Genomic DNA, 26,645 nt, shown 5'->3' on the forward strand with positions numbered 1-26,645 from the left:
TGCACACTGCAAAATGCTGGCTGGCCAGCCCTTGATTTTCTTGCAGTACTAGCCAAACCTGTCCATGTAGCAATTGTAGTAGTGACTTAGACACGAGGAAGGATCTTGGTTACAAACAAAGGAGGATTAAAAATCTTTCTCAGTTAAGCTTTTTTTCTTTTTTTTTCTTTTTTGAGCTAAAATTTTCACACTAAAAAAGTAAAGGGCAGGACCTTTCACTCATCTTCTTATGGTATAGAGCAGGTACAATTTGCTATTTCACAAAATACTGAAGCAAAAAAAGAAAACCCAAACCATCTAATTTATTAATGGAAAATAAAATGCATGTACCAAAGCCTAGGGCAAAGAGGGACTGGGTATCAGTGAAGAAAAAAGTAACAAATGCATTTCCGGGGGCATGATGAAATGCCACATGGTTACATAGTTATCAAGGATCAACCCTTCAACAGCTGATGCGCCTCTCCATTAATGCCAGCTAGATGCATTACTGGGTCAACTAACAATACAGATTTAATCTGGAACAAATACACATGCACCACTGAATTTCTGTATCATCTAAGCTAAGAAGAGTGTGGGTTATAGTGTAAAAGCAGTTCTATACTTTCTGTTGACTGCAAGTTGATTGCAGGCAAAAAATCTTCCACATTGAATTAGTTATAAAGCAGGCCAGAAGACATTAACTGCTTTAAAACAATGTTAATACATTTTGTTAGGTAGAATAAATTTGCAAAACACCTGAATTGTACTGTGTTGGTAGCTTTTCTGATCTACAGTTAAGTACTCTGAAGCCCTATTTGCCAAGCCATGTAACCCCAGCCTGGCCTCTATACCTCTCTTTTCTTAGATGAGTGTTAGCTGCAATGGTAAGAGCAATGCCAGTGATGTATCTGCTCTAAAAATAAATATTCACTCCTAACTTCCAGCTTGGCACTGAAATGGCTTGCCCAAAAGTGGATATATATTGTAGAAGGTTTTAGCATGGACCATGTCTGCCTCAAAAAGTTTTAAAACCAAAGAAGCAAGAAAAGCATCATATAAAGATTTTTTTTTTAAGATTTAATATTACAAATATTACAATATTACAAATAAAATCATGCAACCTAAAAATGTCTCAGTGGTGGTTTAACTACCTGGCTAGAATATGTGTTTAGTGCACATCTCTTGATGCATTTGCCAGGTGATTTGAATGATCAAGAAATGGAAAATCAAGTATACTCTTTGAAGTTAGGGCATTTTATTCATATTAGACATTTCTGATCAAATATAGAGATTTCCCATAGGGAATAATAAAACCCTTTTTTTGGTAGGCAATTGGACAATACTGATTTGTATGAAAATCTTAACTTTTAAAGCTTGTGTAACATATTTCCAGATTCTGGCAGTGTAGTTGCAAAAATATAAGGATAAAAATATCATTTGTCTTTAGGAAGGAGGTGAGGATCATCTACATCATTTCCCAGCTGCCCAGCAATATTATGCTCACAATAATTTGTACAGGACATCCACTTTGTTGCATGGCCCAAGGCAGAAATAGAAATGAGGAGGCATTCAGTGTTTCAAGACATTCAAAGAAATCTCCCAATACTGAACACTGGAGTCTTGGCTCTCTTGCACACAGTGGGACCTGATCCCAGTATGGTTTTGAAATCAATATTCCAGTCTACACTAAGGGAAAACCCACTACACATTGTTCGTAACTGAGCAGGGCTTTTTTGCTCATCCTAACTTTTGATTCCCATTAAGGACTGGTGTTCCTGTTAGGGAGAAACACAGCTTGAGGCTCTGTTGACATGGAAGGGTGGATAGAATGTGGATGTTCCTGTCAGAGAGGTGTATGAGACCATAACCATAGACATGGTTGAGTATGGGAACCAGTGGGAATCCTCCAGATGCACAATGCAATGGCCTGGCTCTGAAGTTTCTCAAGGAGACCTGAGACTTAGAAATATGTAGGAAAAGGAAGGGAAAAAATGAATTGAGGGTCACAATCTTATACTTTAAATACTGAGATATCAGATATGGAGTTATCTCAGTCTCACCAGAGCTTTGCAAGGCAGAGCCATGAAACAGAAAGGGATTTTATGAAGCGGCAGGCAACTAGTAGCAATAAGCAATTTACTGAAGTGATCCAAACAGCTTATTTTTTAAGGTTCCTTTGATATCTAAGTACTATTCTTATAAATGTAAGAAATAGCAGATAATAAAAGGTGCTCTCCAATCCAAGCAAAAATTGATGCTGAATGAGGTTATTAAACTGAAATATATTTTAAGACTATTAAAGAGACTTCAAACTCAAGTCACAGTCAGAAGTTCAAATTGCTGTTTCTTATTAAAGATATAATATCAGATATTCCTGATGTCTGCTACTCACAAAGAACAAGTGCTGACTGCTATACTATCTTTGCATTGCAGAAACTGTTACAGATGATTATAGCAGGTCTGTCCACTTTCAGCTGTCAAGGCCCAGGCTATTTCCTCCCAAGACAAAACTATGTAAAAGCTAGAATTTTGTACAGTTATTATTTGCTTCTCCCTGATTACATCCTATTCAGAGGATGGCTGGGATTTGAGCTCTACAAGTTACACTCCTCTGCATCTGTAGGGTCATCACACAAAACGTGAACCCCCGCAAACAGCCTGTGATGGCTGGGAAGGCCTCTGGAGCTTCCCAGCTTTTCTCCAGGGCTATCCCCCAGCAAGGCTTACTCTGAATCTCTGCTCTCACTGAATCCTCCCTTGAAGATGCCAAATGAAGTTTTGCTATGGTCTTTAGTATGCCCTTCTTCTCAAATGTCTTCTTGTTATTTCTTTGTGATACGACTGTGAACATTTGCTTCTTCCACAAGGATTTCTGTAATTCTCTGAGAGCTGAGCTGACACAGGGACAGATCCCAAGTGCTGTCCCCCCATGGCAGCATTCTTCCATCATGTGACCACATTCATCAAGCAATGCACCGAGAGGGGCAAGATTCTGTCTCAAAATAAATCCCATTTCCTTTCCATATATCAAAGGATATTTTTAAGACCTACAGCTGATGGCAATACTTTTTCCAACAATGACAGCCTAAGAAACAAAAAGCTACTTATCCGGTGCTAGGCAAAGATGCTGAAAGAAAACTATCATACATTATTTTACATCACCTTTACTCCCAGCTACAGTCAAACATGATGAAGTCTTGTAATGCATGGGTTTTAGTCATTACACAATCAATCACTATTTGGATGCCTTTTTACCCCTCTTACCCCTGCCTCCCAAGTGTCTGCTCACAGCAGAGGTTGGTTCCATTCTCCAGAAGCTAAGGAAGGCTGTGGTGGGAGAGCAGAGGACCTGCTGTCCAGCAATATGTCATGTAGTGTCATAGAGGTGCACGTGGGAAAGCTCTCTGTTCAGAATGAATGAGAAAGGTTATTTAGGGGAAATAACAGAAAAAAATTTATAACAACAAACATGCTTCAATCACTCACTACTAGAAATGTCCCTTCATGTCTTACTCCTCCTCATCCTCCATGGAGGCTCTGTAGCCTCTTTTGCTTTTGTGGAGGAATGAACAAGTGACTGGTTCAATTAAATAAGTTGGATGCAATAATAGAATACAGCCATATCATACTTATATAATAGACTTACAAACATAGAAAGATTGATTTAAGAGGGTCTAGACTGTCTTAACTATAGCATCCTGCACCAGTTGAAAACTTATCATTTGGCATTGATAATAATCTTTTACCCTAGTATTTTTTATGCAGTTCATACACAAGTATGTCAATCAGTATATCTGTCTACATTTAAAATAGCTACAGATACATTTTTTTCCACATCCCATTGAAAACATTTTGCCTATTCACTTTTCTCTGCCTTTGGCAATTCCAAGTAAAAGATTTCTTACCTCAGACCCATTCATTCTCTTTCCAGGAAGCTGTCAAGGACCTTCCAATTTACTCTTACTACTTTTTTTTTTTTTTTCCTTATTTCGTTGTTCTGTTGACATAATCCCATGCTCATAAACCAGGGTAAAGTGCTGTATGCACAGCATGTCCAACACCACTATGGAGCTAAAGACAAAATGGAGGGCGTGGGCTTCCTCCAGCCCAGAAGCTGTTTTGCTCAATCCCCTGCTATAAGTCACTTGCCTTCCAGAAATCCTTCTCTTAGCTGAATTTTGGTGTAAAGTTCAGGCCAAATCCATCTGCAAAACAGTGATTTTTTAGAATAATATAAAACTAAGAAATCTACCATTTTTTCAAATTATAACTATACTAGGAAGATGCGAGGAATAAGATACATAGGGCTCCTACAATTATCTAAAAATCTACTGAAGTCTTTCTGGGCTTGCCACAGCACACAGGCTATGAGTCACAACTCCCAAGGCTTCCACTTAACAACTAAAAGGGAGAAATGATCAATAACATTTTTCTCAGTGAGTGATTAAGACTGCTTTTAACAATGCAGTCATGCATGCTATGTACTAAAAGGGATGATTCATTAGTTACTTGGAAGAGGAGCATCTTCTTTTCTCAGTTCAGAAGCCAGAGAGATGAGCTAGTGCCCCATGAACAGGGCTGACTAGCATGTAGAAAGAGAGGAAATACTGACTGCTTTTGTCCCTGTCTCCACATCTGCAGAGCTCTTCTCACTAGGGCAAGAAAGAAATTGGGGAATTTAGTATTCAGAAGTGGCATTGTTTTAGTCATGCTTTGCATGAGTCTGACACCAGAACTGCTGGCAGCTACTGGCAGCTCCTTCCTCTGCCCTGCAGTCACAGGTGCCTGCCCCCAGCCCAAAGCATGATCTTCATGGCCCCAGTGAGCAGCCCAAACAGACATACCAACTGCTCTGCACACCACGTTCTGACGTTGCTTTGGCACATACATGAGAAATTAGTTTGTCCTGATTTTTGTGGCGATTGCCTCTGCTGAAATAAAATGAACACTTACATGCAGAACTGGAAAAGATGACAATGATAATAATGGATTATTTTTTATCATTCAACCCTATTGTTGCTGAAATTAATTTTAAACCAACTCCTCCCTTTCCATCATCTTAAGTTTGCTGATGCTAATCTTCCTTTGAAGATGAGTCATGCATACGGTAACAAACACACACTCCCAAGCCTTGTTAGGTTTGGGTTAGCTCCATGTTGTAAGGCATTCTTTGCAACACCCTGGTGGTGCAATTCAGTAGTGTGATGGCATCTGAAAAGTAATGTGGGTTGTCTTACGGTCATCTTCCTGTGAGGAGAAATGATGTTGCCAAAGACTATGCAAAACATTTCCAACAAGCAGAAATTGACATTGTTGTATTTTAATCACAACGGGTGTTTAATTTATGGGCAAGTACAAAGCTTTTTTTTTTTTTGCCTTCTTTTTTCCTCATAAGACTGATCAGAATTGTCACATAAAAGACCTACATTTCTTTGCCCTTTTCTTGGGTCTGAATATCAGATACAAGCATAATTTGTGTGCTTCTTACTGCAGACTTGTAATAATCATCTGGACACACTGTACTCAGAAAACTGGCAGCGATTCCAAATTGGTGTATGTGACAGACCTCTGGCACCAGCCTAGAACTGATCCGTATCTTCAGTACTAGTATACATACAGTGCCCTTGCATCCAAACAACAATCACACTATTCCTAAGTACACTTGGATGCTGGATTTTATCAATCCCATCAAAACTCTGCTTCACTCATCCCTGGGCTAAGTCTTTGCCTAAATGTTTCTCTGGTTTGGCTTAGCCTTTCTTTTGACCTAATCCTGACTACCCTTTTTTGCCTTTCACTGCTTTTCTCCTCTGTCACACGTTGCCTCCTTGGCAGCCAGCACCAGCTATTTAAGCAAAATCATTCATCTCCCTTACTCATGCCTCTGTTTTCTTCAAGAGGTCAGGGTGGGATGAAAGGAGATGTAGCCTCCACGTGCCAAGGCAACCCTGACCCACATGAAGAGGTTAGCAGATCTAAGGGGTGGAGAGGAAATCCCTGTCAGTACTTCCCCTCACAAACACACTTGAGCAATATCCTGCCCTGAACATGGCCTACTCTCAACTCTCCTGGATGCATTAGTATTTATTACCATCCTTTTGTTATCTGAATTCCTTTTTATTTCACCTTGTCAAGTGCAGAGTATACTTCCCACAGTATTGGGAATTGAAAAAGGGTCTCTCTAAGTGCTTGTCTAGCTGAGTTCCTGATAAAAAGACCTCAGGGATTTTGGTTATATTATTCATTATGTAAGAGTGCTGAAAGCTTTGACTACATAACTTCCATGCAATTCAATTCCAAACATACAATTTTAAAGAAATATTTTACTCCTGAAATAAGAAGTGCATTGGGGAAAAAAAAAAAAGGGGTGGTTGGGTTGGGTTTGTTTGGTTTTTTTTTTTTAATTCAAAAAGATGGTATTTTGATCTAAAGCAAGGATCATTCTTGTGGTTTTGAAGGCCAAAAAATGTCTCTTGAAAACCAAAGAATCGACTTGAAACATGGACAGGGTTGTTTTCATTAAGTAGTGGAATACATTGACCAGAAGAAGGATCTTCTATAAAAAAATTCTCATCTTCAGTCAACAAATTTAAATCTCCTGAATCTCCTGAATAAATGCACAGCACATATTGGACACCAAATGGAATCTTCTTCATTACATATATATATGTATGTATGTATATATATATATATATACATAACCACTGAAAACAATGTATTCCATATAAAACCAGAGCATTATCAATTCCATATGTGAGGTGTTATGTAACTTAAATTACTTTTTCTTTCACCATTATGCTTCAGCTTTCACCAGAAACTTCAAAGACAAATAAAACATTAGTCATTTAACTGGTGATATATAATCCTCCCATTTGTCATCTCTGGCAAGGTTGTGCTTTTAAACTTAAGTTAAAGCAATTAATTTGCGTCCTATGAGACATAAGAACCTAAACTTCATTGCAGCAGATCTCTGATAATGCTGAACATAGAGCAAGGTCAGACCTTGGGAAGGAAAACTGAGCACAGTGTTGAATGACTGCTACAATAATTTTTTTTTTTTTTTTTGTAACTCCTGAAATCTTGTATGCTACTCTGCTGACACTTCCTTGGAAAAAGCTGCATCATTTTAGCTAAAACATTTCCTGCCTTCTCCCCTCAGCAACCCACAAGAAACAGCCAGAGGCATTTATTTAGCATTGAAAACATCTGAACAATATAGTCACATTTCAGAAAGTATGGAAGAATTGAAAACAGTATAATTTAGTGGAAAGAGTTGGGTCGTTTTTTCCTAGGAGCTATTACCCATGCTCTGCATAATGGAAATGTTGCTTTTTTATTTTATTTTATCAGTAACTCACAGCCTTGTCACGCTGCCACTCTCTATAATGGTTAATATATAACTCACCAATGTGTCAGTTTTTCCCTAAAGTGTTACTTCAGGCAGTGCAGGGGAATTCCCTTTGATATCTGTGCCAGAGCAAAGGTACACTGGCAGCTGTAGTTATACAAAAGGGGGACTTCAGCTGCAAGGACAGCTTGGGACCGTCTGTCTCCCATTCCTGCCTTGCCTGTGGCTGCTTCTTCACACTCATGCTTCTCTGCAACTGTTTATGGGTTTGTGCTGTAAATCAGGTCACTGAGCTGATCCAAATTACAAATAGGCTTTTTGTTTACAGAGTTGTTCTTAATACAGGTTGCTTTTCTTACCAGAACGATGCCAGAAATTGCAGGGCTGGTGCAACTGAGGAGGCAAAGTCCTGGGACAGAGAGGAGAGAAAAGCAGTTGGGATAGAGGACACTGGGGAGGAAGCGTGCCTGAGTTCATGGAACTGCTGGCTCAGATGGTGTCTCTTCAATTAATAAGGGTAAGATGCAGTCAGGAGGTTGTTGTCACAAACCATTAACAAACAGCAAGTTCACACAAAAGGATCATGCACTTGCTCTAAAAAAAGACTAAAATTAAACAGTAAAACAGCTCCATATGTGACTTTTGCAAGAAAAGTAGCTATATACATAGGTGTTAGAGAATGTCTGTGGGCATATGCACACACACACGCACGTGCATACGCACACAGATGCATATTCACACACATTTACACACACAAACACCATCTCTAAATTTAAACGCAAAATACATCTCACTTCAGCGTTTTCTATTATCTTCAAAAGCATGCAGCTCTGATCCCCTGGATGGCTGGTTCGTGAAAGCAACAACCAGAGAAGCCTATAGAGGGAGCAGGCCACCTTCTTTTCCTCAGCAGGAGGAGTTTACAGTCTTAAGTGATGACCCTGAGAGAAAGGAATTAGAAAGGTAGAGGAGGAAAATGTCTCAAGAAGCAGAGCCCTACGCAAGGGCCCGAGCAGTTGCCCTGCAAACAGGGGGAGCAGCACCAGAGCTGCCTCTCAGGGCATGGGCAAGAGAGCTGCAGGTTCACACCTACCATCTCCCTCCTCCCTCTTCTTTGTGCTCACACTTTGTGCCCTACAGGGAGTCAGGAATTTCTTAGTGTTTCCCCCGGTCTCTATCCCAGCATTTCAGCAGCTTCTCTGCACATTGCAGGATGGAGATTCGCTTGCCTGGAAGCCGAGCAGAATTTCATCTTCTGACACCTACGGCCAAAGTAATAGAGCAGTGCCCAGAAGAAAAGGAAAGATGCAATCAGAAAAGCCTGGCATTTCCTGTTGAACAAAAAGAAAAACTGAAAAAAGGCTAACCATGTCACAGACAACATAAGAGAAGCAGTATTAAGCAGAGAAGACAGAATATACAGAAATGTCATAGTTAGTTATTGTCAGTAGAGGCTAAGTGACTGAACTGAACATTACATGTATTTGAATTCACATGTGCATACACAAAAATATTTAATTCTTTAAGCCATGTATACCTGTACTGAAGGTCCAGAAAGCTGGTAGTTATTTGTATGGCTGCAAAGCCCAGAAAGCCCAACCTAGACAGGTTTGTGTTTGCTGAGCATGACACAAATCTGTACCAAAAGCCTCTACCTTACCATGTTTATTACAGTCCAAAAAAACAGAGGATAAGATCTTTTTCTAACAGATTGGGAGCTGTGATGAAAAAGAAAGTTTAACAGAAACTGGGTGTTATTAAACCAACCCAGTTTCAGTCTTAGAGACCAAAGGACTAGCAGCTAAAAACACCTGTTCAGAGCTTGACCGAGTACATGCATTCTTAAATTATAAATAACAATCAGAAATAAAAAACAGAGCACAATACATGGCAAACACACATGCATTATTCACCACGTTGCACCTGTGAGTTCTTCTTGTAGAAACACTGGCCACCAGAGTGTATCAGATAGCTTATCTTTTGGTAAAAGTCCAAGGATGGGTATGAAGTATGCAATATTCATACATAAAAAATTGTACTAAAAGCTTTCCCTCCCAAGCACTTAGGTCTAATAATACTTTAGTGTGTTTCTCCCGGGGAACAAGAGCAGGTCTTAGCACTGCAACATAAATAGTTAAGCACAAGCCATGCAGCAGTAAAAGAGAAAAGGAATACACTACGCCCTTCAATTCCAAGGCAATGCAGCATGAGAAATTTAATAAAATAAATTAAAGAATACTATTACTTTTCCTCATAATATGGTTCATCGTTTGGCTTTTAATATGGGTTTGCTGCTGCTTTCTTTTTAGTTGGGTTTTTTTTTTTCTCCATCATTAGAGATAGGCCATTTGAGGAATATGCTCTGCACAGTGATGTGATTCAGCAACTTTCTGGAAAACAAAAACACAGCTCTCTTTTTGGTGTACTAATGAAACACAACTGGCACTAATTTTCATTGAATTGAGCCTAGCTGAAAGCAGGCAATGTACCATGTTAGCTAAAGCTCAGTGGTCTTAGATCACAATATTATTTTTCATGGGTTTTTATTCATTATGTGCTGAACATAATCTGCTGCTAAATCGGGCCAATGATAACAAATATATTACTGTGCAAGCTGTTGTGTTACCAAGAATGGCTCAGCAAATACATTTGCCTTTTTATCCAAATTCTAGATAGTTTCTGTCCATACCAACGTGTGAGACCATTGTTTCTGAACATCTATGGGCAGGTCCACAGAAAGGTTGTCCAGCAGTTCCACAAAGGCTGAGTGTCCTGTCATGAGCTTATCATGTCAACATTTTTTCCATGAGGACACTAAATGCTACTCAGATGCACATATTTGGTATTCTTTACCAGTAGTGCTCCAAGTCTGGGAAATTAAATCAAGATCAAAAGGAGGTAGAAAATCCCCCACAGTCACACACAGAGTAGTCAAAAGAATTTAGGAAGCCTTATGTTTCATGGGTGTGCTTCCATTAAAAATATCTGAATAAAGATATTGTCACCTATCTAGTCTGATGGAGCAGTCCTGTCTCCAGGCAGGCATGATGTGATAGCCAGCCATGACAAGCAGCGAGTGCCTGAGCTGGGGTGTGCTGCATGTCCTGCTGTAGGGCACATGCTGCTTTTTCTCCAAGCAACACGTGGAGTGACAGGCAGCATGTGTCCCATGTACCACCAGGATCATTCCTGCCTCGAACCACAGAAGAGCTGCCACTGGAGCTCTGCAGCCCACAGTGAGTGCAGCTGGGTCCCACACCCTCTGTGAACCCACCTGAAGATGAAAAGTGCTGCATGAGTGCCCACCCTTATTGTTCCTGGCAGAGCTGCATGGGGACATTGGCACCCAGGACCTGTGGGCTTGGCTAACCACCAACCAGCACAGAGCCTCTACTCTTAGAAGCCCCTAGCAGTATTCCCCAAACATATTGTCATTTGCAAAAGAAAGAGTCATTTTGACAACAAAGTCCTCTGGTGACTAAGTGGCCATGGTGTTGCTGGCATTAAAGAGCTGGCAGAATTTCTACCATAAGTATTTCTATCAGCCTACTGTATATCAGCTGTAAAAACTTGCTCTGGGCTGATATTTGGAAAACAAGACCCAGCAAGGTAAACCTTTTTTAAACACATTATCCTATTTGAGTAATCTACAGGTCTGTAAATTAAGAAATCTGCAACTGTAGGCCACACAGACACCTTTGCTGATTCTTCTTTGCTGATGCTATGGCCATCAGGGAAAGTGAGTACTGGCCATCTCAAAGTTCTTGGTCTGGGACTTTACTGTTACCTCCAGATGGCCTCAATGGTTCAGACAAAAATGCTGGGGTAACAGGGTAGAGCAGATAAGCTGCTGTCAACAAGGAATCATGGAGAAGAGCTCCCCCAGGAGAAAAATCCATCTCCTGAGAAGGCAAAATATATAGCAAGATATAGATCCCCTTTGCACACAGGTGAAAAACAACCACTGTTGTGGTTGTTTTCCAGTTCCTGAATCCTGCCTAGCCATATATGCCTTCTTCCAGATCTGGAATAAGCCAACTTTTCCAGGTAAGTGAAAGAAAAATTGCACTTATTTCTATCTAAAAGGAGATTTCTGCTGTTGCTTCCAAATTAAACCAGCTTCTTGGTCATAAATCCATAACACTGTACTGGCCACACAGCCCACTTGTTTTAAAAGGTTTCCTGTGGATTCTACCACATCTGACATACACTTTGGTGGAAAACATGTCAACTGGCCCTTCTGAATGGAGATTTCCAGATGTGCACAGAATCTACCCAGGAGAATTAAGCAGTTACATGCACCAGAAATGGAAAACTCAGTACCAAACAAACAGTAGCAACTTTTCATGTATTAATGATAAAGTATTCAGGATTTATAGTTAGAAATACTCTTTTCATTGATTTCATTATTAGAAGTCTGTTATATCTAAGCATTTTTTTAAATGCTGAATCTCATTTCCAAATACCCTTAGGGAACAACAGCCACAACAACAAAATTAGAAACACATTACTGAAGACAAAATTAGAATAACTAAGCTCAACGCTATACAAGGAAAATGCAGTGTTAAACTATATGAGGTAAAATTGTTTTCTAACTATCCCAATGTTAAACATCATTTTTTCCTTGGAATGAACAAGGGCAGAAATTTGTGACATGCTCTGACAGTATTAAACACAACTGTGGTTTATGCAAGTTATGTGCTAGATCAGTATATTTTCTCAGTATAGCTAAGGACAAAGAGGTTTAGCAAGATATTTTCAATTCATTTTTAATTAACAAGTCTTTTCAAAAAAATGCTTTTAACCCTCCCTTCCTTTGGGAGCATGATTCCAGGAAGTCTTGAGAAAATAGTTAGTTTATTTTCCAGTGCTGCTTACACAGGAAACCTGGAGGGATATCTCAAGTGAAAGAGATTCTTCAGTAAGCATGGAAAAGCCACTGTTATCACACCTATCACATTGGTGGCAAAAGCAGCAGGAGGTGACAGATACCCACCAATCTGTACTGAGGCAACCCCCTCAGATACTTTGTAGTATCTGTGGTTTTCTGAGGTTGGTAGGACAAGTGTTTCAGAGCACACATACCACCATGGTCTGGGTTAGAGATAGGCTTCCCTTATCCCTCCTGAACAAGTCTTCATGAAACAGATATTCTCACACCACCTGTGCATTGTGCATGCACACATGCAGGCTGGGCCATGACAGTTTCTTATCACAATGTTGTTGAAAAATGCTTTTTCTTTTTTTTTTTTCCAGGAGCAAAAATAGAAACCACGTATTTCCAAAACCAGAACTGTGTCGTAATAGCCAACCCAGGACAAGAGGGAAAGGGGGTTGTTGTGGTCTGCAGTATCTTCTCACATTAGTAACCCTCCCTTGATCCCCCTCTTCCAGTCCCAAACATGTTGCTGTCATAAACTCTTTAAGGCAACATTGTCAAATACATTCACCAAATATTCTGATAAAAAAAGAATCATTCAAATAAAAAAATACGTTGATGAAAATACTGTTTAGAGCATTGCTTCATATTGGTGAATAGCTCATTTGCTATTCCTGGGTATTAGAGCTCAGTACTTTTGTAGTAGATATTTTTAAATAAAGGTTAAAGAACATGTTTGTCCTATGTTACATACTTGAAATTACTGTGGAAATAAACAAGCACCCTCTTCTTAGGGCTCTACCTATGGTAGGATTTGTAGGTCTTGAAACAAGCAGGCAGGCCAAATACATATGGGTTTCACAGATCATTCTCCAGCAAAAATCTGCACTTATGAGCTGACTCCTTATCTCCACTTCAATCAAATGAGCTTATTGTTAAAGTTTTACAAAGCAACCCAGCAGCAAGGTGAAAGATGAAGAGATTATTGAATAATAGATAAGAATATTTTTAGTCAGCTCAGATGTATTCATGTATCTGACAAAGCACCAGGAAAAAAAGCCGTCAGAAAGGTGCTGGCTGAATTCCAGCAAAAGCAACCTGACCGTCAGGGCCCTGCAAAGGCTGAGGACTTCCCATGAGAGATGGCAAAACAGAGCTGCTGGGGAGGCAGCAGGAAAGCCAAGAGAGTCCCAGCCCCAGGCACTGGGTAACTCTATGGGGACACAGGCCTGTAGTGGTCCTAGGCTGGGGCACTCACAGCTGAGCAGAGCTGTGGGCAGCTGGAGAGTGCCTCTGCTGAAGCACCACTGGGGCAGAGACCAACAGCCCCAGGAGGCTGACATGGGATCAAGGGCTCTACGAAGTGTGGGGGGAGCCCCAGAGGGCTGGGCAAGGCTAATCAGAAATGCATCTCTATGCAGAGATGCAACATTAGCACTAAAAAAATTTGTTCATATTTCTGGTCCTGCAATTGATTAACTTTTGTTTCTTTTTCACTCATAGCTTTATAAGCCAACAATCCTGCCCTTAAATTTGCAGCAGCTGAAACTGTAAACCTATTCCAAGGTCATTTTTCCCATCAGATTTCCTACAATGCAGTTAAATGTGGGGGAAACAAAGCTTTTGTAATGATCTGGAAAGCACCTTCTCCATACACAAAAAAAAAAAAAGAAAACTACTGAATTGTCTGATTTCAGCCCTGTTCTGCTTCTTACCCTGCATCCATTACCCAGTGAGAGTCACTGTTTCATTATTATAGTCTGAAGAGACAAAGAATTTTAAAAGATCTTTTCACTGCGTGAGCCAGCCCTGTCCCTGTTGTCTTTCCCTTTTAATGAAGATCACAGTGTAGTTGACATCTTTGATCCTGAGAGCCTCTGAAGAAGTGAAGGTATAATGACGTTATTCACTTAAAAGCTAGGGAGCTACTGACTGAAACAGCATCTACTGAAATGAAGTAACTGTGAATAATGAAGTGTCACTTGGATATTCAGAACTTCATTCATTAAAAAACATTTCTGAAAGGAACTGGTTCATGTGTCCCTGGAAACACTAACACAAGACATGCCAGCCTAAATCAGACTTGGCATTTAGTCTGGAATCAAAGTATTTGAAAATAGTCCATCCTCCCACAACACAGACTACAGAGCACAAACCCCTTCTCTTGCCTTGTGTACAACTATGAAACTATGCAGCAGTGCTCTAGAGAATCTCTTAAAAGGCAGATGTGAACAGGGAATACTTATCTCAGCGGTATTCAAGAAGCATAGTTACTCACAATGTAAAGGTATGACAGCCCCCAAAATACTGCACCATGTGAAAAGAACCAAACTCTTGTCTTTTGGACCAGGGACAGTCATGAACCCGCAGCACCGTGGAGCTCATTGCTGCTTAATCTACCTTGATTTTTTGACAGGACATTTTTTATTAAACTCCTTGCTCCTTACCTAGACTGCTGTAGGCACCTGAGTTAACATGTTCAAAATTAGCTTGGATGTGTCTAAGTTATACCTTGGGTCCTGTAGAGAAAGAAAAGATACAAACTGGAAGTTGAAACTGCAGCATTGACATAGCCCAGCATTTTGGAGCTCTGTCCAGAAAGGCATTTCAGCACACATGTAGCTGTAAGGCTCTAAATAGACTTGGCAACTGCTTTAGCTTAATAATGGTGAAGCATGTTGTGAGCTCCCTTCTGGATTGGAAACTGTCTCTGAAGGGTTTTATAAAATGCAGTAGAGCCTCAGGAAGCAGGAAACAACATTTATTCAATTTCTCTCCTCTCAATCTGAATGCACTGCAACTAGGATATTTTGGCATAAAACTCAGACATATTTAAGCAAATGTCAGAGGCCATCAAAGGCTCAGCAAAGTCAGTTTTGGTGGGCATGGGCAGGTACAGAGAGGATCCCTTCCCAAAGCTACACAAGCCCAAGTGCCAAGCGACAGAAGTCGGATGAAATCCGGCAACATGGAACAAGGAGCCACGTCATCTTTCTGTGAGGACTTGGACAGGCTATTGTGCCACTGCAGAGTGCAGGGCCCAAGCAGCACAGCTTCTTAAGAAAATGGCAGTAAATAAATCTGTGTGCAATGCTCTCCTGGTGACAAACCAGTTCAAAAGAAACCCACAAGGAGCACCTTCAGGAGAACACCATGCAAGAACCCATGTATGCACACTCACAAACACACAGAGACACCAGCATATTTATCCAAAATAGCATCTCACTTCAGAACTTGTGGATCATATGGAGGCACAGGGTCAGCTACATGCAGATCACTGCTTTTGCATCCCTTTGGATCCACCATATGCATCTTCTGCTTCCCAGCTCCCTCAAAGTGAAGTTTCAGACAGACCAAAATACTGAAAAGTCTCCCTGCCTGCACACTGCAGCTTTTGGAAATGGCTGTGTCAGCTGATACTCACCCCCTGTAATGACACCATTTGGTATTTGAAGCCGTGTTTTCCTTTCTGAAGAATAATGCAGATGCCTCAACTCCCTTTTCAGACATGTCATCCCACTGCTATTCCTTTTTGCTTTAAGCTTCAGTTTGGTATTCTTTTAAGTGAACATGATTACCAATAAAGCATTCCCCACTTTCTCCCACTCCCACAATTTCTCCTAGATCATCTGTTGTACTGTGCCATCATAAATATTTGTGTGGCTGCATGGTTAACCAGATCAAGGAACTGATCCAGATGAAAAACAGCCCCTGAGAAAAAATGTGCAATTTTTGCAATATAGTTCCCCACAAAGTCATACAAATGCTTATGCTGCAGTTGTAAGAAGGTTTCCATAAGAATAGGGATGACTGACTGAGAAAAGGGAAGAGGAACAGTCTGGTTTTTTAAGCAGTTTTTCTGGCCTTCATGTGGTGCCATGGTTTGGCATCTGCTTTCACCAGCATTTGTCCACAGAAAGCACATAGAAATTCCTGCTTTGGGGAGTAAACATGCAGAACTATTGAAAATTCCTTCTGAATTCCCAGGGAAAAGTTCTTTGCACAACAATATCTAACTCTCTCCAGCATTGGAGCCGAAGTCCATAAAGTCCAAAACAGTGTTCTTCCATTTGAAGAGCATGCTCCTATCAATGACAAGCTCAAGGATCCTTTGGAGGATGTGTTAGCACTTCAGAGGCAAACAGCTGTTTGGCTTTCTCAGGATTTAAGGACTGGTGAGACAGAATGCTGCCTCGTTATCTATTCCACAGTCTTGTGGTGTAAATGGGAGAGAAAAATATGGAAGCATTACCATTGGATTGCATTTTATGAAAAAGCCCTTTGGAAACAGCTCACCTCCCCATTTAACAGTTTTTAACAAACTAAGCCTAAAACTAGAGACAGAAAGTCCTGACACCAATTCCCTCAGTTTCACTTCTTTTTTTGTCTTGTTTTCTTTCTTCACAATAAAGTCAGAGTTCCCTTGCTGATATTTCTCAGGACCCATATGATAATCTTTTGTGAGACACTTGAAAATTGCAGTTAAAGGCAAGCTTGCTGGTGAATGAAGTTGCACAGAAAGCAAAAATGTTGCCTCCTCCACCTAAAAGAAAAAAAAAGAGTCAAGAATTACTGTTTTCTCCCCACTAGTTTGTGGTATGAGATAGTGGGGATACAAAACCAGCTGATGCCATGAGTGGGAGGACTGACTACAAAGAGAACTCTCATTGTTTCCAGTAACTGTACAATTAACTTAAATTGTGGCTATCTTTTCACCAGGGGCTTAACATATTCAGACTAAGGATAGTGTCTAAGTGAACATTACAATTTCCTGGAGAGATTGCAAACCAGTGATCCTCCCTGAAATTGTATACCACTGCTTACCCTTCACTAACCCAAAACACGAGGTCTGTGTGTTACCATAGGCCAAGGGACTTCCTCCACACAGTGTCTGTGCCATGGCAAGCCTAGGGACACAATGGTAGGCATCTGACAAGCTCTGACACAAATGGTAGGCATATTTGGCATCAGGCAGTAAAGATCAGGGGAAAATGTGCAGAAAGGTAACAGAAAAGGACTGATCCTCATCATATCTACTATTTGGGTAGCTCTACTAATTTTGATGAAAGCCAAGAGGGACTTAGCTATAGAACTGTGAGGTGAGCATTTTTAAACATTGAAGGTGCTTGAACTCTAGGGAGCCCAGAGAATGTAAAATCTACTGCTGGGCAGAGACTGCTTAAGGAAGTTAGAGGCTTGTTTTAAACACATCCTCGGGAAAGCTGGCAAGAAGAATTGTCTTTGAATTTTTCCACCAAGTGCCAGTTCTCTACACATCATTCTGTCTCTACTTCTGGTTGTATTCCTGTGGCTTTTGGAGCTGGGACAGCCTGAAAAATATGACCAAGGCAATATTTGTAAGGGCAGGTCTTATTTTTATTAAATTAAAGGGACAGATTTTCAGGCACATAAACTCATCTCCACGCTTGGAAGTGTGTCAGAGCTTTTTCTAGCTATACCTGTCTAGGAAAATATGACATTCCCCTTCAACACCCCTCTACTTGATCTGATGCTCAGCTTTCTCCCTCCCCAGTAAAGCCTCCTCTAACCCAATCTTCATTCTGACAGCACTCCCAGCCTTGTCTGGATGCACTGAGTTTTCATACCCTCATTTCCACCTGTCTTCCCATTTTCTCACCCTGCCCCACCACCTCTTCAAGGCCTCATTGAGCCAATCCTCTGGATCCCCTACTCTTATTACTCTGAAGCTCCTTTGACAGGCCCCTGTCAGGCAGGAGCAGTTTCACAAAACTCAGTCTTCTGCAAGGCAAAGCCACCAGAGAGGTTCCTATCCAGCCAGAGCCACTTTCTCTGCCAGGCACTGCCTGATTACTGGACGATGGTGCTGTCCTGCTACAGCCATCAGGAGTATAAATAACCCTAAGAAATGGAGTTCCCTTCAGCTTTGGTCATTTCAGTGAGAGGGTTCAATCCGCTTCCTGGCACACAGTTGCACGGACAAAGCCAGCAGGATGAAGCAGGGATGGGAATGAAAGGCTGAGTATAGGGTGAAGGAGGAAAGTGGTGAGGTGAGCTAGAGAAATGCTCAGGGTGCCTCTGCCCTGCAGCGAACACCAGGGGGTCAGAAAGGAGCACTCACAGTAGCAAGAAAGCAGCCTGTGCACAACAGGCATTATTTTTTCCCTGCATCTCATAATAACACAGTATTTTGTGAGCTTTGTCCACAGCTGCTGTGCAGAAAATACAGGAGCATTTAGCAATACTTTTAATGTTGTTGTGTCATAACGTTCTTCAGTTCTGCATGAAGTTAAAAGGCACAAGAACAGATTAGGACTCAGTTGAGTGAGGGGGAAAAAAAGGCAAAGGAAAGAAAATTGCCAAATACTTGCCTCAATGGGCCATCAAGAACTGAAGGGGCAACCCCCTGCAGACATGCACAGGCTGGCAGCACAGCAGGACCCATCTGATACTGTGCTTCTGCAACTGAAGACAGTCTCTTAAAATGAGGGGAAGGTGAGGGTGGGGCAGGAGAAGGAAGAACTTCTATCAATTTACTGCAGAACACTGAATCTCCTCATAGTCAAGCTTGGCTAAGGGCAAAGAGTGGTGATGAGTAGGAATACCTCAGATAGGATGAAAGGAGAAAATAATGTTCCAGGGTTCTGTCTAGCATGGACTGTGTAGAGATTTGAGCTGCTGATGAATCAACATGAATCAGCCCTATTACACTCCAGACCACAGCCATGATGTAAATTGAGGTGATGCAGCAGCTGACTCAGAAGCACCTTGCACATCCTGGGTGAGGCACAGAGCTGGAGACAGCAAGCTATCAGCAATACCCAAATAAACTCATAAAGCCTGAGCAACAAGCCTAAGGTATTTTGCCCTCTCTAGTTCAAATAACCAGCATGTATCATGCTGACATTAAATGTGCAATGGCTCCCTGCCTTCCTTTAAAAAGGGAAGTTCTCCTTCAGGATTGCTTTGTCTCATCAGTGACATCACAAGTGGAGGTGCTGCAACTACAGCCTGGCTCACCCCACGCAGAGAAGACAGGGGCTGTTCAGTACCAATGATCTTCTCCCACCATGAACATCTGGAAGCAGAGCCATATGAGGCAGTATACCACATAGCAAAAAAATTACACATTATATTTACATTTTAGCATTAGATGTCCCGGTTTTACTTTCATGCATACTAAAAAGAATTTTATGGATTTTTTTTTTAAATTTATATTGTGCAGGCTGCTGAAAAAGCATGGTACATCGCTTTGAGCCCCTGGACAAAGTGCTCCTTTTTTGACCTTGGATCTCTTTGTGCAGTATGTTGTGGTCTTTTTGGATATCATCTCATTGGAAAATAGTAGGGGCTGACAGAGTTGGAATACCAGGGGGACACACCAGATGGATGGGAACCATGGACTTCAGCACTTTCTTTGATATCTGCATTATTGCAGCTAGAGTGAGGCTCCTTCTCTTTTGCTCCCTCTGCATTTTGCACGAGGCCCCCTGGAAAGGAAAAGGGCTCTCAGCAACAGCTTCATGGCAAGGAAGAAGGAAACAGGTATATGTCCAACATCACTATACAGCCTACTACCACTACACTGTGGCCCTGATCCTGAGAGATGATACCAGAGCTTTCAAGGATAGTCCCATACCACAGAAGGCACTGCCTGCTTTGTCATTTGCTATGATAAGAACAGGCATGGGTATCACAGAAAATTTGAAAGTGGTGCAGGTACAGGGTTACCTGCTGTTTGTACCTAGATATCACCCTTTCAGCTTTCACAACATTTACAACTAACAAATCCAAATACAACAACCTACATAGTGCTGTGCTTGCAATTCTTACTTATGACAAGGCAGAAAAGCATAAAGGAAAGTTCCAATAGTGTTTCTCTCAACAAATAAAAATTGTGTGGATGTGAACTGATTTTACCATGTTGAGTATACCAAATGTTCAGAGGGCCTCTATCTCTGTTGAACAGTTTTGAACTTAGCTTTGCATTTATGCTGAATGAAATGCGTGCAAATGCCTGAAAGAGTCAAAGGATGCCTGAAACAGGACTTAAGTTTGAATCATAGAACCACAAAATAATTAAGGTTGGAAAGGACCTCTGGAGCTCACCTAGTCCAACACCCTGCTCCAAGTAGATCAACTGCCAACACCATATCTGATCACTTGATCAGCTTTGCCTTTGCTTTCCCAGCACTTTCCTGGGACTGAGGCTTAGGCAGCAGTGGTGTTTTTGCCAGCTGAAGCCATTCCTACTCCATCTCCAGTCCTGGTTCTCACAGTGTCCTCCCAGCACAAACATTTGTGTAGTCTCCTAAGGAAGTGAATCAGCTGAAATATAATCTGTACCGCCAGTATCATAATAATTTTTTCTATCCAGAATAGTTCCCCATTCCAACATATTCTGTAGTCGTACTCACAACCACGGTGGGGCAAGAGCCAAACAAGGACAAGCAGCCAAGAGGATGAAGGGAAAGGAGGAGGAAAGAGCAATGAAAATGCCTGCCTGAGCCAGAGCTGCAGATTAATGAATTCTGTGTTAATACCAATCCTCAGATAAGCAAGATTCAATTCCTGTTCAAGCCCTTCACCACCACAATTTCCTTTTCAGGGTTGGGGCTTGCTTATTGAATTGAAGTACTTATTGAAGTATCGCTTATTGAATATTTTCACATATCTGAACTTGTTAGAAAACCTCTATCAAATGTATAGGAACCAGGTGAGTCTGTACATGTGTCAGAAAAAGGAAACAAGCAGAAAGTTGACCTGAACAGAAGAATGAAAGAAATAAAATTTTCCAACAGGAATAGCCAGACTGGCTGAGCTACAGAATCTGGGATGTCTCCACCCAACATTTTGTGGAAAGGCATTTGCTTCAGAATTATATCAAATCTGAACAAAGCTGGAATGAACTAACCTACCTTCACTCCAGCTTTCCCATCTTCACAGTATTTCCATACTTGCCAAAAGGACTCAAAACGTGATTTAAAATAACTGACGAGAAGATCAATCACTGACCAAAAAAATCTGAGGAAATTCCAGACAAGGACTAGATTGCTGAAAATTAAGGCAATTGATCCTCATTAGTGCTACTGCCAACATTAAAAAAAATTAAAAGACCTGATTAATTCCATCTAGCAGCAGGTATTTAATGCAGACACCTGAGTCAGAAACCAGATCACACTAGTCCCTCTGTGTAATCCATGAAGAGTAGCAAGAACCTCCTGAAGATAATTCACTGCAACATCTAACCTACCACTTCTGTATAAGCTCATCAGAGATCGAAACTGCCCTCCAAGCAATACTCAAACACTCATGTTCATCACCGACCAGTGAGAGGCTCCATGCACAGTCCTGTCACTTTTTATTTCAACCTCAGTCTCTCATTTCTACTGGTCAGAGTTGAAAATGCAGTTTGAAAGCCAAATACAGACTGAACTAAAACTTCAGATGCCAAAGAAATACAGACTGAACTAAAACTTCAGATGCCAAAAAATCAATGCAAAACTGAAGCTTAAATAATATTTTAAACAACATAATGACATTGATTTGTCCAGAGTTAAAGATAATACTCCTACCCAGAGTATAACACTCCTGTATCGATTCAGCAGAAGCTGAAGTCTCCAACTAGTTCTGACTCTCATCATTACCCTGACTTTAACATTAAATGCATCCTTATAAACACTTCCAGTCCAACCAAAAGTGGAAGTAGCAATAAGTTTCTGGCTCCTAACTGTCAAAAATCCTAAGTCATTTCCCCATATGTACCACAGAACAGAAGGTACCAAAAAGCCACCTTAAGAGCAAGGAGTAGCTTTAACTAGAACCCTGTGCCAAAGCTTTAGCCTCTGTCTACGTTTCTATCAGCGATTACAGGTTCAAACTGTTGGGTGACTTGAAGAGCCACAGCCCAGAGATCAAAGATACTCCAGTACACGATAGACACAATGCACATGTTGGGTACACCCTGACATAAACCAAACTGTACTGACAATACTTCTCACGGTAAATATCAAGTGCAGAGCTGCATTCCTTTTAAAACAGAATACAGTATTTAAAATCAAGATATTCCCTCCCTAAAGGGTTAAGAATAATTTAACTTTCCAGGATTGATTCTAAGGATAAGACCTGTATAATTAAGGAATGAGAAAATGTTCTAATTCCAATTCTTGCTAAATCCCATCCCACAAATTACTGCCTTATTCAGAAAGCCAAACTCACCCTGCTGATTATAAATTATTCTCCTCCAATTAGGTAATGGAAATAATAACAAATGTCTTAAGTAACTAATCACAGCTAAATAGCACAGTTTGTATTATGGATACCAAGTATTCCATACCGCAAAAATACTCCCAGAATATGAACATGGAAAGTGCAGTCAGTCTGCCTGAGCTCTGCAAGAGGAAGAGGTTACTGACCAAAATGTAGATAATTAAAAATTATTTGGGACTAATCTGAAATGCAGCTAATATATCATCATTCAGAAGCATTCTACTCCAGCATGTTACTTCATTTTAAAGATGTTATATGGGCTGCTTTCTGCCTTTGTACCATGCCACGACAAGATTTTACAAGTGGGTAGTTAAAGTGAGCTCTGCAAGACCAGTGAATAGAATATTTCTGTCTGACTACTCTAAATGCATGCAAAGGAGAAGACCAGACTGAAAGCTGATTACACTGCTTTTAAACATGTCCCTGAGTGTCATGTACAGTCTGCACAGTGACTTTTAAGTGCCACATGATTATTATGTAGAAGCAAGCTAATCTTTGGTGTATATTAGCTTCAAGCTTTCAAACAGCATAATATCTTTTCATGTTACTAGTCCTGAATATAAAGAAAAATTTAATGAAAACTCCAATTAGTAGCACTCCTGGATATGAATACGCTCAACAGGGTTTTGCAATTTGATATCCAAGTGCTAGCATATTTATCTTAGAAATTAGAAAATTCTGGCAGCTAACTAGTGAGATTACAGCAAGGCAGCAACACATGAAGGCAACCTTCATTCTGCCCCCTGGCTAGCAGATTATTTGTAATAGCTCATGGATGAAAGGACAGGAGAAAGGTACCAAAACTCTGCCTTTGCAGTGCAGTATTAAAATACCCTTGTGTGCTCATAAGCAGAACTACAGCTACCATATAAGAGCACAAATTAAGAGGGAGGATGAAAGATTAGTTCCCCCTTCTGATAAGGAGGAATGGCCAGTGATCCAGACACTCACCTGTAGTCACTCACGTGACTTCAATTTCTTGCCAGGTCAAGAGACCCAGTGATTGTGCCTTCTCCTGTAAAATGGCAATAGCAGAACATCACAGGCAGGGCAGAAGGAAGCCTGGAGACAGAAAGGTGTTGAGATGATATGAGTATAGCCAGAGGTGCAACAGAGAGGGTTTCTTTGCTTAAAGCAATGGCCGGTTGCTTCAGGATGCAACGGTCCTGCTCCAGCACTTTCTGCTCCTTCCTTGTCTGTTTTCCCTTTCCCACACACACAGCTTCAGCTCCTCTCTTGTGCAACTTATGATGCTCTATCGGTACAAGAAATTGACTAAGTAGTAAAAACCCTATGCTTTGCTTTTGTTTTGGAATTATTTTATTATTTAGTGCTGCCAGGTTGAATCAGGTTAGATCTAGATACAGTTAGATCTAGACACAGTGAAGAGGACAGCTGGAACTGTGCAGCCTGAAGGGGGATGAACAGAGCATGGGAGAGCAGCAGGATCTTCCCTCTTCAATAATTCACTAGACTGGGAGCTGTAGCATGTAACTGCCCCTGAATGATGAACACCTCAGGTGCATAGGCACAGAGAAAAGGAGCAGCTGTTCTTTGCTAGGAGTCGAGATCAAAGCCTCATCCAGAGCTCCAAGAGACCCCAAGAGATTGACAAGGAGCTCACAAACATATAATAGAGCTGGAGCTTGATATAATTCTTTTTTAAAGAATACTGAAACAGTAGCAGACCAAAAATATAGGCAGGGAAGTTTACTGCCAGCTAAGAAGAATACCCTCTTTCCCTTACCAGAGAAGTTATTAAGTCTTGGTTTCAATTGACTGCACAGTGCTACCCCACCAGATTTGATACTGTTATTCAGTTTGTTTGCAAATAATATCATCTTCCTAATCTATTTTGCTTTCATAATATGCTTCAAGGACAGCCTGTGCATTTAAATAAGGGCGTACCAAGTGGCCATCTTCAGCAAGAGAAAGCTTTGGATCTGTGCAGTAGAATTTAGTAAAGACATTATTGGTTGACTGGATGCCTTTGCATCCAGTGGGGCCCAACAGAACATCCAGTGCCACATTAAGAATTGTTGTTAGTTTTGGAATAATGTTCCAGAAAATTATAACCACTGAGTTAGCAGAGTAACAGCACATCCTGCTCTAACATCTTACCCCTGGGAAAGCTAAGCCTGTCTTCCTTTGATGCACAGAGACTTTCTCAATCTGAAGCATACCATGCATCTTGCTGGGGGACTGAGGAATATTTTATATTTTCCTGATTACCACTGAGTCCATCTGTAAGAGGGCAGTGATATATACCTACAACACATACAGCATTCTTCTGAGTCCTGGATGAGACTTGGGTGAATACAGTTAAAAGCATGCCCAGAAACATGTAGAAGCAGCAAAGACCATCATGAGGCTGTTGGCACCACCCCTGCCCACCTTTCACTTGCCAGCCTGCATGACTAAGCCTTAATTTAAAGCAGGATCCCTTGGGAACCACTGTCAGCACACATTTGGAGCACAGCCTGTACTCACGTCTCTGGCTCTGTGGCCAGGTGTCCTAATTCCTCTGCTGCCAGGCCCCTATGGACTGGCACAAATTACATTATTAATGCCTGGCTATAGCTGTTGGAAGCAGTGAACCAGGTTTATTAAGCAGATAAATGCACCACCTTGAAGAATAATGTATACTTTACCTTTCACAGTACCTTCCCTGCAGTATTTATCCCTGTGGTGGTGAATTACGCTGCATGAAGAAGGCAATCAGATCATAAAGCCTGTATATATTCCTACACAGTGTGATTAACAGAGAAAGGAAACTGCAATTGCTCACACCTGCTATATACATTTTTCTAGATGCTCAGAAAGAATGGGGATTATGTTTTTTCTCACTTTCAAAAGATAAATAAGAATATCATCTGTCAAGCTTCAAGAGTAGATTAACCAGCCTCAGATGAATTTCAAAATAGCAGTATTCAAAGGGCAGAGAGCACACCTAGCAATATGTGCTGCAAAGCTCCCAGTACACTAGAAGTGCAATAAATAAATGATCATAACAACAAAGCTGTCTTGCATGTAAATAACAATTCACCTTGATGTTTAAATTTAGCAAGCAATATTTCCTACTGTTCATCAGTTTTGATGCACCTATGATAAGGCCAAATCATGAAGTGTTGTTCTGATGATCTTAACATCATGGTGCAAGGAATGGCACATAAAAACTAGGTAAGGAGAATTTAGGAAACTGAAAGAAATAAAAATATACTCCTGGGAAATTAAAACAACACAAAGTAAGTGTCCTCCTGGCAAAAGACTCAAGGTAATCCATTAGCTGTTTAAAACGTGATATGGAAAGGATAACTGGCATCACCCAGTTTTAGGCACTTCATAAGCATGGAATTCTTACCATCCAGCAGAGAGGGAGAAGTTCCTTCACTGGCTGATCAGGACTCTCTTAACTCAGGTGGTTTTGGTTGCCTTGTTCATGGTCTCACTCTCTGCTACCTACAGAAAAAGTTTAGGCAGCCTGGTTGGCTGATGTTGTGGCTGAGACCACAACATTCATCAGCTGGGCTGCCTCAGACACCATGAATGCTTGCCCTAAGCATCTAATGCAAGTAAAAAAAAAGTCCTTTCTCCCTTATATAATACTGCATTAATCTGACAGTCTTTATTCATATATTATTTCTCAAATAAAAGGTTTTGAAATTAATTATCTGGTTTTGTTTGGGTTTTTTGTTTGTGTGTTTTCTGAAGATCAATGTAATTTAAACATACTGAGTGCAAAAAAACAGTCTAGTAATATGAAAAGCAGAATGAAATAAATCCATAAAAGGTAGTTACAGTTTCCCCAACATAGTAGCCTACAGGATCCTAGGTGGTCACTGCTTCCCATCAGGCAGCTTAAGAAACTTCAGACACTTTCTAGAAAAAAAAAGACAAAATTTGAGTTCTATTTTTTTAATAGCTAGATAATTTCCAGACATGTGTTTAACTCATTATTTTTTCAGAAACTTTTCATTTGGTTACAGCTCTTCTTACTGAAATTCCATTTTCTGCCTTCTTCCAAAGTTTTGGTTTGGTTGTTTTATTTGGCACATTGAAAAACCCTGATGGTGGTAGGACAAGGCAGTGTCACAGTGCTGAAAGCTGGCTGGTCTGGAGTGTCACAGGCTGCCTGCTCCACTGGGGCTGAGCATACAGCTCTAACCCATGTCTCCCAGACCATCACAAACT

At 40.8% G+C, this 26,645-nt stretch overlaps 3 long non-coding RNA genes across 3 annotated transcripts in view; all 3 read right to left on the minus strand.

The window, feature by feature from the left end:
* Positions 1–885: 885 nt before the first annotated feature.
* Positions 886–4,927, minus strand: LOC119707721. Its single transcript, XR_005258832.1, has 3 exons — positions 4,489–4,927; positions 3,885–4,184; positions 886–3,383 (listed from the first exon to the last, which is right to left on the minus strand). It is a non-coding gene; the product is annotated as an uncharacterized LOC119707721 (long non-coding RNA).
* A 1,725-nt stretch (positions 4,928–6,652) lies between these two features.
* Positions 6,653–9,638, minus strand: LOC119707722. Its single transcript, XR_005258833.1, has 3 exons — positions 9,573–9,638; positions 8,421–8,589; positions 6,653–8,268 (listed from the first exon to the last, which is right to left on the minus strand). It is a non-coding gene; the product is annotated as an uncharacterized LOC119707722 (long non-coding RNA).
* A 2,294-nt stretch (positions 9,639–11,932) lies between these two features.
* Positions 11,933–26,645, minus strand: part of LOC119707720 — an 84,520-nt gene continuing 69,807 nt past the window's right edge. Inside the window, exons 4-6 of the long non-coding RNA XR_005258831.1 lie at positions 25,816–25,913; positions 23,406–23,516; positions 11,933–16,749 (exon numbers count right to left, since the gene is read on the minus strand). This is a non-coding gene — a long non-coding RNA (uncharacterized LOC119707720). The remainder of the gene's footprint in view (positions 16,750–23,405; positions 23,517–25,815; positions 25,914–26,645) is intronic.

The sequence above is a fragment of the Motacilla alba genome, chromosome 1A (genome assembly GCF_015832195.1).
Source record: "Motacilla alba alba isolate MOTALB_02 chromosome 1A, Motacilla_alba_V1.0_pri, whole genome shotgun sequence".
Taxonomy (NCBI): domain Eukaryota; kingdom Metazoa; phylum Chordata; class Aves; order Passeriformes; family Motacillidae; genus Motacilla; species Motacilla alba.